Raw genomic sequence first — 14480 nt, forward strand, 5'->3', positions numbered from 1 at the left:
GCAACACTGGGACAAAGGAGAACTTGTATGGAGTCCGAAAATTAGATGGGAATAACATATAAATGAAAATTCCTGATTTGGATGGTTATATTGTGGTTATGTAGGAAAATTCCTTTCAGAAATATACACTAAAGCTTTCAGGACTAATGACATCAGGTCAGCTACTTACGCTCAAATGATTCAGGAACAAAGTTCTTTGTACTCTACTTTCAACTTTTCAGTTAAGTTTGTGATTGTTCCAGAATAGTAACAATATTAATGATTTTGCTAGCTTTAAAGCAATTAAATAAAAATCCTGAAGGTAAAAAAGAAAAGATGACTAAGCAAAAACATAAAACTTACACACACATATGTACAAACATGCATACACACTACAAACCAAGGACACCCAAAGGAACAGATGCACTTTCTTTTTTTTTTTTTAGTGGGAGAGTGGGTGGTGATTGTTGGTTGTTTTGCCAGAGGAGTTATTAATTGTATGTTCTAAAAAGGTTTTCCTGATGGGAACGTCAGATAGGTGGGAGAATGCCTCTCTGCTCTGTTTTATTAGAGAGGATGTTGGGATCTTCAAATTGTGAGACATCCAGAAAGAAAGAATAATAGAAGAAGGACTAAGAGTGGAATTAAGTGAGAACTATTAGAATACTAATACAGGTTTGTGACTCATGCAAGGCTTGCTTTACGTGAAGATGCTAGGACACATGATGACATCTGTGAAATGTGATGCTGGGTAAGAAAGCTGTCTTTTTAAGTGACAGGCAAAATGCAAGACTATCTGTGTAAGCTAGGCCAGATAACAAGATGCAGCCCGTCTCTCTTGTTCATTATTCCACAAATATTTACTAAGTTTCACACGCAAGATGACCATGCTAGGTGCTGGGGGTGTTCAGGGATGAGTAGAAGGAGCAGATGGTCCTTCCAAAGGCATAGCCTCTGACCTTTTATGTTCTCACTACTTGCCAACCATCATTTTCCAAACTTCTGAGGCTACACAACTCTCTTTTTCTGATAACATCTCTTGGAAGTAGTTCTGCAGGAAAGAAACCTGGCTTAACAGCAGTTTATAAGGAGTTATATAGCTTACCATACGTTTCAGCTGAGTAAACAAAAGTATTCCACAGGTGCTAAAAGAACAAAGGAAATCTTAGGCAGTATTAAAAAGCACACAATGTAGTAGGTTGTGGTATGCTATTGGCAACTGGACAACATCTATTCATTTCTGGGAACCCTTGCAACAATAACACCGACAAACCTAATGGTGTTCAGTGGTTAATAACCAAATGGTAAGGGGTAGTAATAGAGAGGAAGTGTACCTCTGCAGACAAGCAAGAGTACTTCAGGCAATAATTCATAGAAGACAGTATGCTTAAGCTAGATCTTAAAAGATGAGCAGGGATCTTCTGAATGGAGAGTGATGTTCAGGTAGAGGTAAAACTATGGGAAACTATATGTACACCATCAATGGAGGGAAGAGTCTAAGTGGAAAACATAGCTTAAAAAGAAGGCAGTGTTGGTCATGATAGGCCTTGTACACTTGAATTTTATTTGGTAACATATGGAGCACATTTGTGGTTTCTGTAGGAACATGTATGCTCCCTCTAACAGAATACAAGAGCACATCTCACTTCCACCCCAGATGTCCCTGGGAAGCCTGCTCTTGGTTTAGGTTCCCTGGGGCACTGCCAGGGGGCTGCAAGGGTTGGCAGAGTCCCTTGTTGTGCACAGAGTCAGAGGCAACCAGACCTCATTCAGTGACACTCTTGTGACACTGCATATCAACAAAGCTATCAGGAAATGCACATGTCCACTCGTGGGCGGTGGTGCACCAGCTTACAGTTTAGAAACCAGGGCAAATCTCATTCTGCTCAGCAGCTCATCTTCTTAGAGCATGACCAGGGCGACTGGGTGCAGCTGAACAAGCTCAAAACTGAACTGCACACCAGCTGGGAAGAACTGTAGGAAACTCCTCTGCTCTTTTGAAGAAAAGAAAAAAACATGATATGAAAACTAGAGAATGCAATTATGCTGTAACAATGCATTGTTAATGTGACAAAGATTAATTTCTTCCTAAGGCTTCAGTCACAAAGTCCAGTGAGCTATCATTAGCCCATCCACCTAAGAAAGACCTGAGAAAAACAAATACTTTCATATATTTTCTAACAATCTAAATTGGAAAGTTTCTTGGAAGACCAGGAAATTCAATCATGGAACTAGCTACAATTGTAGTAATTTCAAATCCTATGAACACATTTGCTTGCTTTAAGGGGCACCTCTCTGAATGTGAAACCTAGTGTAAATAATTTTAAAACATTTTGACACAAAGTTGAAAATTTAGCTGCCCACAGAGATTATTTCAGAAAAATGAAGTCCATGATCCAACTCTTTTCTGAAATGTATACATGCTTTTGGCATCCCATCTCTCAGGCAGTCTGGGCCCTGCCCCCAGTACCTCTCTACCAAGCTAGGCTTGGTCAGTTCCTGTGGGCTGAGTAAGTCCCTGTGCTAAGTACTGGTGAAACAGTGGTGACTGTTCTCCTCTCAGAGCGCATCCAGGCTGAGGGTAGGCTGATTAGGTCCTTCATCAAACATATGTGAGCACTGTATCAGGACCAGGGGTTTCCACCTGAGTGAGCACTTTTATCCTTATTTTACAGATATACAAACAGGTTTGTGTTGTTGGTGGGTGCTTTTGAGTTCATGCTGTCTCATGTAAACCCGTGTAACAGAGCAGAGCTGCCCCATAGGATTTTCTAGGCTATGATATTTATGGGAGCAGGTCACCAGGTCTTCCTGCTGCAGAGCTGCTGGCTTGGTTCAAACTGATTACCTTGGTAGAGAGGGAGAAAACCCAAGAACTGAATTCAAATTCTTAAGAATGTCAGGCCTACTGGACCAGTTGAGACTAGAGGGCTCTCTGAGATTATCTCACTATAAGCCTTGAATGAAAAGTACCCTCTGAGGTCACCTTTTAATAAAGTAACAGATTAGCACATAAAACAAAGGATATTATCTGTGACTATGGTGCCCCATTAAAAAACCATTTAAAAAGGTCAATAATTACTCTAAAGAAAAGAGGAAAGTTAATGGATGAGAAACTAAAGTACTGGAAATGGAACAACCAGAATGCATTTAAAAAGAATACTGACACATTGTGAAAAATATAACTAATATCACCAATTTGCATAGAAACTATCGAATGGAAACCTAATTTTCTGTGTACGCTTTCACCAAAAACACAATAAAATATTACTAACAGAAAAAAATGTTAAGCCCCGATATTAATTGTTCTGCAGCAGCTTAAAAATTGCCTCTTATTTTGATTGAAATAGAAAATAAAAATAAACACTAAGAACACATTAGTATAATTAAACTGATAATGGACTCAAATGACAATTCAGGAACCATATTTGCCAGCAAAATTTGATTGTGTCAACTCTTGCATTGTTCCACCACCTTTGGAGATGTCAATATGTCAAGGAAGCAATCTCCGGATTTTGAAAACTAATACATTATTTTGAAAACTAATATTTTGAAGACTAATAATAAACTAATATGAAAGGAGGTACCAAATGAAGTACTAAATTAAATAGCTCCAAGTACCAAATTGTTCCAGGCAACCAAATAGTTGAGTTCCCTTTAGATCAGTATTCTTGCTAATTGAAAAAGAAACAGTAGAATTCAAATATCATTTTGCAACACTCAGAAAAAAAAGATTTTGGTAATAAGCATCAATGGTCATTAACCAAAAAAACCCAAACCCATTGCCATCGAGTTGATTCCCATTCATAGTAACTGTACAGGACAGACTAGAACCACCCACAGGGCTTCCAAGGTGTGGCTGGTGGATTCCAACTGCCACCCTTTTGGTTAGAAGCCACAGATCTTAGCCTCTGCTCACTTTACAAAATAAGGCAACACCAGGAAATACAAAGGACACAGGAACAAGTTAAATGATACCATGGGGATGCAATTAACAAAATCCAGGATAATCTTTGGATTACAGACTTGGGACGTATCAACTAATAGAAATGTGTGGACCTTATTTGAAGCTTTATTCAAGCAAGCTGTTAAAAACAAAAATAAATTTATGAGACAATCAGGAACATTTGAAAATTGACAAGCATTTGATGACATTCAGAAATTACAGTTATTTACTGGGTATAAGAATCACATTAGGCCTTTGTTTTTCAAAATATTTATTTTTTAAAGATACAGGAATATTTATAGATGAAATTACATAATATCTAGAATTTGCTTCAAAATACAGATGAAACATGGTTGGCCATGAGTTGAGTGATGGCTACATTGACATTCATTATATAATTCTCTATATTTTCATATTTGTTTTCAATAACTGATAATAAAGCTTTGAATGTGGAAAAAAGTTATTAGGTTTAGAACCCACACTACACACTGGTGTGACCTCATTAACACAAAAGAAAACCCCTATTTCCAAATTAGGTCATAGTTACAGGTAAAGGAGTTAAGATTTCAACACATATTTGTGGAAGACACAATTCAATCCACAGCATTATACACTGTGGGCCCCCAAATTCATGTTCTTCTCATGTGCAAAACACATTCATGCTATCACATCATCCACCCAAAGACTTAATCCAGCATCAAATAATCCCAAAATCTCATCTTCTGAATCATCTAAGTCAAATATGGGTGGGATTCTGGATTTTTCCACCCTAAAGCAAAATGCCTTTCCATCAGCGGACCTGTGAAACCTAAATTACAAGTTATCTACTTCCAAAGTACAATGAATGGTGGGTGAGGCATATAAATAGACTCCTTTCTAAAAGAGATAAATTGAAGGGAAAGAAGAGGCCACAGGTACTACTAAGCAAGTAAAATCCCAGCCTGGACATATCTCGTTAGCTTTTTAAGGTTGAAAATAATCCTGTTTTTCAGGCACAGCTGGGCATCAACCTTACGTTTCAGGCTCTGGGCACTGGCAATATTCTCTGAATTCAGGGTAGGAACCCTCAGCTCTAAGCATTGGCTCCAATCCCTTCAATTCTGGGTAAACACCCCATTCTCTAAGTCCACTGGAATGGCAGTCTCACCCTCCAGAACCAAGGTAGCAATAACCACACTCTTTCAAATACACGGCCACCTTTGAAATGACGGAAATGCTGGCCCTGCCCTTGTGCTCTTTTTGACAGTTCTGATCTCTAAACCTCCTTTTCTTGGAGGACAATAGGTGTTCGTCACCAAATAGTATCAATGGCCCAATTCCTGCCTTTAGAATTCTATGAAAAAGACAGCTTTCCTTCATTTCTTTCCATCTCTGTCCCTTTCAATCTATTGTGACAGGATTTCCATGCAGATGGATGATTAGATCCATCAGTCACAGGCCTAATCTCTTTAGCAAAAAGTTTATAGCCACACCCCTGATATCTGTTCTAGGACATGCTCCTTTAATTTTTTAACAAAAGAATTTTCTAGGTCTGTCAGTTCTTTTTTATTTTTAAATAATAGCCTATTTCTACATCTGTCTCTTTCCTCATGTATTTTATAACCAGCAAGAAAAAACAAGGCTGTCCCTTTATGATCTTGCTTAGAAATCTCCTTAGCAAAATAGAAAAGTTATGGCTTACAATTCTACTTCCTACTAAACATTCAAACATAATTCAGACAAGTTCTTTGCCACTTTATAACAATAATCACCTTTCCTCCACTGTTCAGGAACATGTTCATCATTTTCTTTTAAAGCCTCACCAGAAGGCTTTAAAATGTTCACATTTTAGCAACATTCTGTTCATGGCAACAGAAGCTTTCCCCGTGCTCTGTTCCTTCAGAGTCTTCATCTGAGCTAACATCAATGCCCTTAATTCTACCAACAGTCTCTTTAAGGCAATCTACACTCTTACCATCAAATACATCAAGATTCTTCCAGGCTGTATCTATTATCCAATTTCCAAGTGACATCCACATATTAGGGGTTTGTTAGAGCAAAACATCCACTCTCTGGTAACAAAACAGAAATACTGTACCTAACAAGTTGCTGTTAAGTCAATTCTGACTCATGGTGATGCCATGTGTGCCAGAGAAGAACTATGTTTCTAGGGTTCTCAGTGACAGGATTTTTCAGAAGTAGATCATTAGGGCCTTTCTTCCAAAGTGTCTCTGGGTGGACTAGAATCTTCGACATTTAGGTTAACAGTCAAGCATGTTAGTTATTAACCAGGAAACCCTGGTGGCGTGGTTGGTTAAGTGCTAGAGCTGCTAACCAAGAGGTCGGTAGTTTGAATCTGCCAGGCGCTCCTTGGAAACTCTGTGGGGCAGTTCTACTCTGTCCTATAGGGTCGCTACGAGTCGGAATCGACTCAATGGCACTGGGTTTGTTTTGGTTTGGTTTATGGACTACGTACCACGAGTGAGTTGCTTTAAAGGACAGAAATTAATTTTGTCGTAGTTCTAGAGGTTAAAAGTCATAGTTTGTATTGCTGGGCATTATTCCATCACATTCCTTGGTTTGTAGATGAGCCTTCTACCATGTACGTGTCTCTGTGTCTACACTGCTCTTTTTGTAACTCAGAAGTTATTAGATTTAGGATCCATCCTCGCTGTTAACTCATTAATGTAACAAAATAAAATCCCTATTTGCAAACAGGGCCATATTTACAGACATGGGTTGGGACTTCAACATGTATTTTTTGGGGGACACAATTCAATCTGTAACAACTATGTAAAAAAGCTGCTATTTTGGACCATTCAAACAATTAGGAGTGTTCACCTTTTTGCTTATAAATATAACATCTGTTTTTTTTAAAAATTTAAATACCAAAGAAAGCAAAGAGTAAAAAATTTCACTAACCACAGATAATACCATTCAACACGTTTTTGTGGATCAGCATATAATATTTTTCTTGTATCAATTTCAAATAAATGTAGAAAGTGCAGAAAAAACTAGAATACAGTAATTCCATACAGAACTAAAATGCTGCCTTAGAGCTTCATCTGACCTCATACCTGAAAAGACTTTCTTAATTATGGAAAATAATAAGATTCAAAGAATTATTTTGTGTGATTGGCTATACATTTACATTAAAAACAAATTAAATGGGGGATAAACTTAAGGATAAGCAAAATAAATGTTACTTAAAAACAAATAATGAGCTGGGAGGATGGCAGCATACACAGCTGGATGTTCTAACCCTCTTCACAAATAAAACAAGGAAACAGTGCTCGACTTTGAAGAACTCTAAATGGAGAAGCAGAGGAAAGCAGTAGGGAAAAAAGCAAGCTTCCCCAGGGGTCTGTTAGGAGTGTGCTAGCATTTCCCCTATCTGGACACTGTCAGCTGCAAGCCTACTGTTAATTGCTACATTAAGCCCATGCACTGGAGCCTGCTTTCATAGCTGACACTCCACCTGCCTTCCTGTACACTGTATAGCTCAGGCCTCTGAAACCAAGAGGACAGGCCTCTTGCAGAGTAAGTTTGGGTCTGTCTGCTCCCTCTTCCAGTTGGTGCTGTGGACTGCTAACTGAGGCTGCTGTGTGCTAGGAAGCAGGCATCTTGAGCAGAGGCTACACACACAGCCAGGATACTATGGCAGAGAGTGTGTGACTCTGATAGAAACAAAGCAGACCTACCTAGGAATCTGATCAGAGCACAACAACCCCTCTCCTAGTTGGTAACTCTCAGCTGTTGGACTGATAAAAATTCCTACAGAAGCTTCCCACAGTGGAGTCAGGAGGGTCACCTATGTGGAGACTGGTCTTCCAACAACAGGGCGACTGGTGTTCTGAAACCAGTAAGACAGATCTCTTGGTGTTTCTTCTGGGTTGCCAGCCTCTCCTTCTCCTGACATGGAGGAAAGTCTGCCTGTGGTTCACCTGAATGCCAGCTCAGATATAAGCAACCCTCACAGAACTGGGAAGGAAGCCTCTGGCAAAACCAAAGGGCAACACCAACCCTGGGTGTGGGTTTTTTGAACAAAAACCTGGTTGTAAAAACAGAAAAGGGAAGAGATTCACAATCAGAGAGAAATGTGCCCTGTGGTGGACAGATTGATTACAGGATGATTATCTTGCCTGAGTGGTGAAACCCATGTGGAGTTGTTCACTACAGATTATTAAGTAGGCACAAATAAGCTTGTGCTTACCTTTGCAATGGTTAACTGCTCAGCTGCTTACCAAAAGGTTGGCACTCAGAATCCACCAGCTGCTCCTTGGAAACCCTACAGGGCAGTTCTACTCTGTCCTACAGAGTTGCTATAAGTTGGAATTAACTTGACAGCAGTTTTTTTTTTTTTTTAACACTTGCTTACTGGGTCAACCACCCCTGTTGGGACAGTAAATTTGAAAAGAGGTTTTGATTCTGTAGGAAGGCTCTTTGATTTTGGGAGACAGACACATGCCAGCCAGACCTAGAAGCAGAATCTTTAATGTGGTGAAGAAATGTGGAACTGTTCACTACAGATGATATGGAAACCCTGGTGGCGTAGTGGTTATATATTATGGCTGCTAATCAAAAAGTCAACAGATGATATGGTAAGCAAGGTAAGCAGTGGATATTGGTTAATCTGCCCGAGTATAAGGGCTAGTAACAAAACATTCATGTTTGCTAATGTTTTGTCCTCGATTTTTTCTTACAGCAAATATATAAAAAAACAAGGATATAATTATTATACAGGGCATGTGAAATATAAAGACGTAAATAGGGAAAATAACAAAAAGGGGTGAAAATGGGATAGGTACAGAGTTTTTAATATGTTACTGAAGTTAAGTTGGTACCAAGTTACAACATGATACTTCTGGTTACCACTAAGAAAGTCATCTAAAAAACACACGTAAGGAAAGGAGATAGGAACCAAAAAGGCTCTATAATAAACCAATACAACACAAAAGCAAGCAGTAGTAATGAACAAACACAAAGAAAGCTTAAGACACACAAGAAACAAATAACAAAATTGCAGAAATAAGTCACTGCTTAGTTGTAATTAGTGAATGTAAATGGACTAAATCCTCCAATCAAAAGGCATAGAATGGCAGAATGAATAAAAACACATGACCCAACTATATGCTATTTACGAGAGACACACCTTTGACTCAATGATACAAATAGGTTGAAAATAATTGAAAAAAAAAAAATTCCTTGCAAAAAAATAGCCAAAAGAGAGCTGGAGTGGCAATCTTAATACCACACAAAGTAGACTTTAAGACAAAATGTGTTAGAAGAAATAAAGATGGACATTATACAGTGATAAAAGGGTGAGTTAATGAAGATTTAACAATCAGGGGACCTAAATATATAAAGCGAACACTGATAGCATTGAAGGGAGAATAGATAGCATTATGATAATTCTAGGAGATGCTAATACACCACTTTCAATATTGAACAGAACATCTACACAGAAGGTCAACAAGAAAACGGGATCTCAATGACACCATAAACCAAGGAGATTAATAGACATAGTAAATAGAATACTCCAGCCAACAATAGCATAATATACATTTACTCCAGTGCACATGGGTCATTCTTTAGGAGAGATCACATGTTAGGTTACAACACCAGTACTGACAAATTTAAAAAGACTGAAATCATACAAAGTACTTTCTCTGACCACAACAAAGGGAAGCTAAAAATCAATTACAGAAGAAAGAAATAACACACAAATGCACAATATACATCACTATTAAACCCTATTTACCTAATAGGAGAAAATAAAAAGAGAAATCACAAATTCCTTAGACTCAAATGATAATGAAAGGAGAACATACCAAAACTTGTAGAATGGAGTGAAGCAGTACTGAAAAAATTTATAGCAGTATATGCCTATATGAAAAAAGAAGAAGGATCTCAGATCAACAGCCTAATTCAACAACTCCAGGAAATGCGAAGAAAAGAACAAGCTAAGTCCAAATGTACTAGAAGAAAAGAAGTAACAAATATTGGAACAGAAATAAAATCAAAACCAGAAAAACAATAAAGGGAATCAATAAAACTGGAAGAAGATGCTTATTTAAAAAGATCAATAAAGTCAACAAAGCTTTAGGTAGACTGACAAAGAAAAAAAAAAGATCAAATAACAAAAATAAGAAAAGAAAAAATGGACATTACAACTGACCTGATAGAAATAAAAAGAATAATGACAGTATATTATGAAAAACTGTACAGCAAGAAACTGGATAACCTAGACAAAATGGACAAATTCTTAGAAGCACACAATCTACCCAAACAGAATCAATGGGAGAGAGAAAGTCTCAACAGACCCATAATAAGTGAAAAAACTCAGTTATCAAAAACCTCTCAACAAATAAAGTTCTGGACCAGATGCTTCACTGAAGAATTCTACCAAACTTTCAAAGAACTGATAACCAATACTGTTTAAACTCTCCCAAAAGATAAAGAAAGGAATACTCCCTAATTCATTCTATGAAGAAAGCATAACCCTGACACCAAAACCAGACAAACACAACACCACAAGAAAAGAAAGCTACAGGCCATACCCACCCAGTGCCGTTGAGTCAATTCTGACTCATAGCAACCCTATAGGACAGAGTAGAACTGCCCCATAGAGTTTCCAAGAAGTGCCTGGCAGATTCGAACTGCCGATCGTTTGGTTAGCAGCCGTAGCACTTAACCACCACGCCACCAGGGTTTCCACAAGCCATATGTCTTATAACATAGATGCAAAAATCCTTAACAAACTACTACTAAACTGAATTCAATGGCACAGTGAAAAACTCATACACCATAACCTAGCTGAATTTATTCCAGGAATGCAGGGATGGTTCAACACTACAAAATCAATCAACTAATACACTCCATCGATAAATTGAAGGAAAATAACCACATGATCATCTCTATTGATGAAAAAAAAAGCATTTGCTAGAATCCTTGAGGAAAACCCTAAGGAAGATTGAAATAGAAGGGAAATTCCTCCATATGATTCAAAGCATATACGAAAAGTCAACAGCCAACATTATACTTAATGGAGGAAGACTGAGGCCTTTCTCCCGGAAATCAGGAACAAGACAAGTATGCCTCCTCTCAGTACTTCTATTCAATATTGTGTTGGAAGTCCTAGGCAGCAAGAGGACAAGAGAAAGAAATAAAAGGTATACAGGTTGGAAAAGAAGTAGTAAAATTATCTCTATTTGCAGATGATATATTCTATGTATAAAAATTCCGAAGAGTCTACAAGACAACTTCTAGAGGTAATAGAGAAATTTAGCAAAGGTGCAAGGTACAAGGTCAACAAAAGAAAATCCACTGGGTTTTTATACACCAGGTATGAGAAATCTGAAATGGAAATTAGGGGAATAATTCCATATACAATAGTATCTAAGAGAATAAAATACTCAGGAATAAATTTAACAAGGGAAGTGAAGGGATTATACAATGGAAATTATAAATTCCTGCTGAAAGAGATTAAATAAATGCAAAGATGTGCCATGTTCACAGATTGGAAGAATTAATATTAAGATGGCAATACTACCCCAAGTGATGTAGATTCGATGCTATTCTGATCAAAATTCTTTACAGAAATGAAAAAAAAATCCTCAACTTCCTACAGAACAGGAAGAGGTCTCATTTAAAAATGGTGGCATGGCACCTGAACTTGTCTAACTTCACAAAGTGGAGGAGAGAGAATCAAGATCATCATCAGCCCAGAACTGTTTCCTCTGAGGTGGATGTAAGACATACCTCCGCTCTCCAGCTTTTTTTACCAATTCTGACACCAGCTGTCCCTCTACTTCTCCGCTGGGTTTGTTAATTCCTTGCAAGGGCCACAGAGAACTCAAAGGCAATACTCATGATTCTGAGGTTTATTAAGGAAGTAATAGATTAGAACTGTGGATCAGACCAGGAAGCATGCAGCATGCAAGCATAATTTCCCTTCTTCAGTACAGTACAGCTCTCTCACCCATGCAAAGTTCCTCTTGGTCCTCTGAGGACAAACTCTTCTCAGGCTCCTGAGGACCAGCTCCTTTCTAGCCCCCAAGGACAGGCTTGACCCTCAGCCAGGCCTCTTCCCTGTTCTGGGAACTGTTACAGAGCTCTTTTAGCTCTGCTGATAACTCCCAGAGACACCTGACTCCACCAAGAAGCCTTCTGCCCTCAGGCACTCCGGTCTCTCACTCTGTGGGTTGGCATGCCCACTGTGATGGTTAAGGTTGTGTGTCAATGTGGCTAGGTCCCAAAGACTTGGGACATTCCAGCCTCTACAATTGCAAGAGCCATTTCCTTGAAACAAATCTCTCTATATATTTATATGTTTTACTGGTTTGGCTTCTCTGCAGAGCCCAGCCTGAGATACCCACTCTAGCTGCCTTGCTTTGTGGATCAAGAAGCCCACCATGCCCTCTCATACCAGATTTCTGCTTCTGCAACCATCATTTCTCTGCTGCTGCTTCTTGCCACCTCTGACATTATAGCTCTCTCTGTATCCTGGATCTAGAAGGTTCTCAGTGCACGGACTGCAAGTCCAGAGGATAAGCTCAGCTCCCAGGTCTTCTTTTTTGATGGCAGTGAGGTCCCCCCTTCTGCCTCTGGGATGGCTCATTTTAAACATAGCAGGAGGGCAAAACTGACTAATCCCCTCATAAGGGTTTCATACAATTATTTGCATAGTCTCACCTCCACAAGAGTGCCATGTACCTTATTTGCATAAGTAGCAAGCTGTCCAATCCTTGGTGGGCCACAAGCACCTTATTTACATATTCCCACACAATCATTTTGTAGGAGTCACATGACCACCACATATTAAGTAATTCAACGCATTGTGCCCCAAATAGCTAAAGCAATGTTGAAACAGAAGAATAAAGTAGGACTCAGACTTTCTTATTTTAAAACATACCATGCAGCTACATTGTGAGGAAGGTACACGACCAGGCACACCCTTCTCTAGTGCATAAGGTGGCTATGAGCCTGAATTGACTTAATAGCTCCTAACAATACAGCTACAGTAATCAAAACAGCCAATACTGGTATAACAACGGGCATACAAACCAATGGAATAGAATTGAGAGTCCATAAATAAACCCACACATGTCTGGTCAACCAATTTTTGCCAAGGGTGCTAAGTCCATATGATAAACATAGAAGAGTCTCTTCAATAAATAAAACAAACAAAAAAATCCAAATCCGTTACCATCGAGTCAATTCTGAGTCATAGTGATCCTAAAGAAAAGAGCAGAACTGCTTCCAAGAGTTTCCAAGGAGTGCCTGGTGGATTGGAACTGCCAACCTTTTGGTTAGCAGCCATAGCTCTTAACCACTATGCTACCAGGGTTGCTCAATAAACAGTGTTGAGAAAATTGCATTTCACATGCAGAAAAATAAACAGGATCTAAAACAGGGAGCAGAGGGCCTGAGGTCAGAAGGTGCCTGTTTGAAAAATAGCCAAGAGACTGGTGTGGTTAGAAGAGAAGCAAGTAAAAGAGAAACAGACTATACTATCAGGGAGGTAATGGGGGTTGAGTGTGGAACCTAGAGACCAAGTAAGACAGAAGACAGAGGGGCCCCAAAATCTGCAAACAAAGTAACAAGAGGTGGGCCCCAGTGCAGAAACAAAGCCATTCCACAGAACAATGGAGCAGGGTAACTAAAAATAGCCCATAAACTTCTTTAAAGTTGCCTTTCAGAAGCAGCTGGAGAAAACCAGGCCCAGGGACATGCACGGAACATCTACCTGTGACCGCTGTGTGACCTTCCACCAGGGGCAGTGAGGGGCTGCAGCCCCAGCCAGGGAATAGAACCCAGGGAGCGGGAGACTGTGCAGGCGTGAGACCCCATAATAAGTCCTGCTACGAATCCCAGAGGCCTCTGGGACAGGAGCAAGCTTGCAGAGATGCTGCCCACGCACCTTAGTTAACATATCCCCGCCTCTGCCTATGAATAAACTTGAATCTTTTCCCACCCAAGAACTTTTAAAAACTTGGGCCTGTCTTTTGTTCTGTGAAATGAGGGTAAGCGTTGGTCTAGGCCCTCCTCGTCTCCGCTTGCAGGCCTCTACAATAAAGCTTTGTTCGTGTGGAAAACTATGGTGCCTTGCCTGCTCATTATTGACCAGTGGGAGGCAAGAATCTTATTCTGGTAACAGATCCATGCCTAACACCATACACAAAACAAATTCAAAATGGATTAAGGTGCAGTGGATTGCTTTTGTGTGGCTTTTCTTGCTGGGGTCTTGTAATTCTCACCCAAGCTATCTGGTGGGACTGTGCAAATACAGTAATTGTGGCCTACCAAGGTGACTGGTCAATTTTGCCATCCCTCTAGGCTTAACAGGGAGCCAGTTCCAGGGCAGAGGGAAGATACTGCCACCACCTAAGAAGAAGGGCCAAGAGGGGAGAGCTTCCTTTAGATCCGGGATTCCTGCACTGGGAAGCTCCTGGAACCAAGAGCCTAGTGTTGCTGATCTCGATTCTCCTTCCCCACTGAGAAGTTAAAGGAGGTCAGATGCTATCCCCAAGCCATGTTTACAAGGACCTAAATTTGCGAATTAAAGCCATAAAAT

General features: G+C 39.5%; 1 pseudogene; it reads right to left on the minus strand.

Moving 5' to 3' along the window:
- LOC126069853 (synapse-associated protein 1-like) overlaps positions 1 to 14480 on the minus strand; it is a 56266-nt pseudogene that overhangs the window by 30953 nt on the left and 10833 nt on the right.

The sequence above is a fragment of the Elephas maximus genome, chromosome Y, assembly GCF_024166365.1.
Source record: "Elephas maximus indicus isolate mEleMax1 chromosome Y, mEleMax1 primary haplotype, whole genome shotgun sequence".
In the NCBI taxonomy this organism is placed as follows: Eukaryota; Metazoa; Chordata; class Mammalia; order Proboscidea; family Elephantidae; genus Elephas; species Elephas maximus.